This window comes from Taudactylus pleione, unplaced genomic scaffold (genome assembly GCF_031769625.1).
Source record: "Taudactylus pleione unplaced genomic scaffold, aTauple2 ptg000528l, whole genome shotgun sequence".
NCBI lineage: Eukaryota > Metazoa > Chordata > Amphibia > Anura > Myobatrachidae > Taudactylus > Taudactylus pleione.
In genome coordinates this window covers 51,637-57,101 of record NW_028284930.1, presented here as the reverse complement: position 1 = coordinate 57,101, position 5,465 = coordinate 51,637, and positions in this window count along the sequence as shown.

Below are 5,465 nucleotides of genomic sequence, written 5' to 3'. Positions count from 1 at the left end.
GGGGCCGGCTTGAGATGGTAGGCATTCCCATGGGAATGCCTCTGTCTGGCAGCCACGCCCCCGGCACGCCCACCAAAGGGGGCGTGCTGTCAATCAACATCGACAGCACGCCCCCTTTGGTGCGAGTCCCGGAGTGATGGAGAGCCCGTCGCTCTCCGGGTCTCGCACATGCGCATGACGGAGCTCCCTCCATCGTGCGCATGCGCAGTGGGGGACATCGACCCGCTTGCGAGTGTACTGCTGTTTACCAGCGAGTCTGAATGACCCCCAATGTCCAAATTAGTAGTGCCCCTAGTACACATAATGCCCACAGTAGTAGTGCCCCTTATGCAATTCCCACAGCAGTAGTGCACCTTACACATAATGCCCACAGCAGTAGTGCCTCTTATGCAATGCCCATTGTAGTTGTGCCCTTTATGCTGTGCCCCCAGTAATGGTGTCTCTTATGCAGTGCCCCCAATAGTGGTAGTGACCCTTATGCAATGCCTCCAGTAGTGGTAGTGCTCCTATGCAGTGCCCCAAATAGTGGTAGTGCCCCTTATGCAGTTCCCACAGTGGTAGTGTCCCTTATGCAGTGCCCACAGTGGTCAAGCCCCCAAGTAAATTCCCCTAGTTGTAGTGCCCCCAGAAGTTATTGCCCCAATAGTGAAGCCGTTTACATACAAAAAAAACCAAAACAATAGTTACCTTAAGTCCAGCTCTGCATCCGCTGCCTCCGGTTCACCTTGCTGCTCCTCTGAGCTATGGAAGAGATGTCATGATGTCAAAACACCTCTCCCATAGTGCCCGTGGGGGGAGCCAGAAGCCGGTGCTCAAGAGTGAGCTCCAGCCTCCAGCTGCCACTACCGAGAGGAACAAAGGTGGGGAGATCATAGCACTCAATTGAGAATATTATGTAAGTGAGACACACGCTCGACTAAGTAGTGATGTATCTTACAGAGAAATGAAATGGAGACCCTACAAAAATGTATTTTAAAGATTTAGAATGCCTTTTATCTAGAGGTATAAAAGCAACTATTTTTCTACAGAGGAATATAATTCTCTATTAAATAAAACTCCACGTATTGCAAACATACACAATATACCTAAAATTCATAAAAATATTACAAGGCAGCCAGGTCACCCTATGATATCAGGAATTGGATCAATTCAAGTGAGAAAGAGATCTATAAACTGTTATGGTTATTATATTAATATATACAGGTATAGACAAATAAGTAGCTATGTGACCCTGTAGTGTAACTTGTAGTGTGATAACATTGTTATGTGACTATAGACAGAGGAGTTTGCATTGTTTAGTATGACCCCTCCCAGACAAAACAGACCCCCAACATAGGAGAGTAGGACAGGACTCCTGTATAAATACTCCTGCCACCTTCTCTCATCATTTTAAATGTACTCACTGTACTACTTGTACTAGTACTAAGATCTGTGATTCCAAATTCACAATGATGCTAGTTCTTATATTCACCCTCTGCTGCATCACCTGCATCCAGTCTTTACCAGGTAAGTCATTCTGCATTAGTTTTCTGGGTATACATGTGTATGAGTGTATATTGTATACATGCTTAGTTATGTCATCTTAATACCTGTGTTGTCCTGATCTCTTATAGTACAGCAATATATAAACAGGTTATTTACATGCTCATGTATTATTATATCACTCATTGTACTTTCAAATATTTTTACATATGTGACCATTGCAATTGAAAGAATTTACATGTGGGGAATAATATTTAGGAATAACTACTGTTGTATATACTATGATAGCTAAGTACAATTTTATACACAGTTTACAAGAGAATTCCTCCAAGATACAGCCTCCACCAGCCTTATTTCATGGTGGCAATGATATCTAAACTCCCTATAGCTCCCTACATGGCACACCTGTACTCACACTAACACATCAGTGCAGGGGCATCTTAAGAGAGGAGGGGGCCCATGTGCACTCCCTGTGTGGGGCCCCCTCCTTTCTCCCCAGTGGCCGGCAGCCGACTGATGTGGCTAGCCAGCCACCGGAGCCTTAGTAGACTCCGGGCACTAGAGTGCACTCGGACTCTACTGCGCATGTGCAGAACACTGGAAAAATGGCCACGGTAGCCAATTCCCAGTGTTCTGAGCAGCGCAGATGCCCGATGTGGGACCACGGAGAGGTAAGTCTAAAATAATATGGGTGCAGTGTGTGCGGTGTGGGGTCCCCCTGGACCCAGGGGCCCATGTGCCCCGCACACACTGCACCCATTATAGATACGCAACTGCATCAGTGCCTCTCCTTACATACTACAGAGCAGAGCAAGATGTAAATGGCTGTGGCAAGAGGAGCATCAGTGTGGGCAACATTAGGATAGATGGCGCTGTGGAGCTGAGTCTCCTCCTGCTGCCACTTTCATCTCTCACTGATCTCTGGTCCTGCTGTTCTCTAGCTCCTTTAGATTCATCCCATAGGATGGAGAATACAGATGCTATGGAGCTTATGTATAGAAGAAGAACAAACGAGAGATTTATAGACATTTATCAATATTATTTTTACTAAAATAATAATGTGAAAATGGTTGGTTTCACAACCTTTTCACATTATTTTAGTATAATTTAAATGTATTAAAGGGCTTTAGGAGCAGTTTTTGTAAAAGGTACTCTAAGCCCTTAAATTGCATTATTGTAGTAAGCAGATGGCATTCCCATACATGTAATGGAAAATGCGATCTGTTTGAGATTTACTAAAATAAAATTGTAAAAAAATTACAAAGGAAGCCCTGTGATAATAATGCCACTTGGAGATGGAGTTATAAGGGCTTTCCCCATTTTATTGACTCTATACATGTGTTCTCAAATCTTACCTCATACATCTTACTTCCTTGCACATTAAACAGCCCTTCTAGTTGTGCCATGACGTGACTCAGTAGAGCTGAAAGACATTTTATGTGACTGTTTACCTTCAAATGTGTAATATTCACAAGATGATAAATAGGATGCACAAGCAGCTTCTGCTGAATAAAGTGATATGAGGCATGCCTATATTCTATGTGCGACTATGAGTGTATCTGCATGCGAAATGCAGTAACTGCTTGTGCATCCTGTTTGCATCGCATTGTGAATAAGACACATTTGAAAGTAAAAAGTTGCATAAAAAGACAATAATGGTGTATACACATGGTCAGATATGTCAGATGAACGATCGAACGATTTACCAACAATTTGAACGATTTGAATGTTTGAACGATTTTTGCCTGTATTAAAATTAATGGAATCGTCCAAATCTGACTGCAAGCACATTACATGTCAGGTATCGTTATCTGACAAACGGGAAAGTGCATCATTCATCGTTCATCTGACAAACATGTCAGATATGTCAGAATTTTCTTCAGCTATGAACGACTGAATGATTTTTAAAATCATTATTGTACAGATCTGAAGGAAAATCTGATCGTGTGTATGCACCATAAGCGCCACTGAGTTGTTCCGCATTATGTTAAACACGAATTCTAGCTCATAGTGGTAAGATTTACTGTACGTGGACACATCTGTATCTTTACTCTGACAGGCAGAGCACAGCTACTGTAGGAGCCAGCACCTATGATCAGCTTTCTGTCTCTAAATAGTCCACAAGTTATCACAGTGATAAAAAAAAAATATTTAAAGAAAAGAAAAAACACTTTAGACCAGTGATCGACCGCAGGGACACTGTAACAAATGCTAATAATTAGAGATGAAATTGTTTATACACTAAATAACATTTTTGGTATTTCATTTAGTTAGCACAAAAGTGTGTGTGTGATTATATATATGTGATTTACATTGTAATCATGAAAGTAACTATAACAGATATCTTATTGTACTTTATTCTTACCTCATAGTGCCAGACACCAGCAGAGAATGTATTGGATGTGACATGATGCCCTCAGGTATAAAAATATATGCTAGACATATGTATGATGCATGGTATTATATGTGGTATTATAGCTGGTGGTAACAAACTCAGAGTTCGCAATACTGTATTTATTATCTATTTAGGCTCAGACAGGCTACATACATGGTCTATATATATTTATGTGTGCATCTATAGTTTATATAAAGGATACTTATTATCATTTGTCAGGGGTGTATCTCTAATGGATGCAGGGTGTCCAGGTGGGCCCATACCGCACACCCTTCATGCTTAAGGTGCATACACACTGGGCGATGTTTTCATTGACAAAACGATAATGATATCGTTATCATTCAGTCGCCCAAAATATCATTCAGTTTTTGTGCAAAAAGTATCAACGATAATGACCAACGACCAGCGATGCATGCTCCCGCTAGTTATTGGTCTGCACTGAGTACAGGGAGGAAGCTACTGCTGCCACTGAGCGCAGCAGTAATCTCTCCTTGCCTGCCCTTGAAAGGAGGGGGAGAGTTATTGTACTGATCCCACCCACACTGAATCTGTCCTTGGCAGAGGGGTAGAACGGTGCACCCTGTGGAGAGCGTGGAGTCAGGAAATACTATTTATATGTAAGCATGGGAGGTCACATTTCCTTACATTGTGCAATGCCCATTGTCAGTACCCAGGCCAGGCCAAACTATATATTACAGACCAGCACACTACCCTGACCTCTCCTGGTGCAATCCCCATGAAGATTTGTTTTATGTTGTTCTACATATTTCTTTGTAATTGATAATATCATTAAATTGTAATTTTTTTTAAAACAAACAATACTAAATATTTAGGAAAATACAGTGACACAGTAAAAAAATCCACATTTCCCTCATTTGATAACATAAAAGGATAATAACAGTTTATAATATCTAATTTTTTTAGTATAATAAATCCATCAATAGTGAAAAATAAGGAGCACAGATATATCTCTTATTGTAGTGCACAATGACTGGATATTAATTGTGAAGTAGAGATTTCGCTGCCTACTGTTATTACACTGTTTTATACATTATATATATTTACATTTTTGTTTATTAGTGGCAAATGCAGCTCTTTTATAGGAAGTTGTTTGCATTGTATTCATTTATATACATGTATTGGTCCTTTATGTCATTGTGTAGATGTCACCCAGGTAAGAGCTCAGAATAAAAGGACCAAAATCAAATTCATCCATAAACAAAATTGATCATTTGCAGCAAATGGTTTAAACACTAAATGTAACATGTAACTGGGCAATACAATCAGCAGCTGGAGAATGATGTGCCATTATGGGACTACACTCATGGCTGATATGTGCTCAGATGAACACTGCCGTACATTCCACTAACTGTATCAGCCCCTAAGTATCAATGTCACCTATACACCATGGGGGTAAATTAGGAATAGTAGTCACAGAGAGCAGGCACAAATATTCACTGGATAATGGCCAATGTAGGTTTTCTATAATACATTTCTTCCCAATCCTCTGACAATGTATGCTCACATAGGCCATTCACTACAGTCATATTTCTTTATTTTGCAGATATTCCAACTAATAAAAACATAA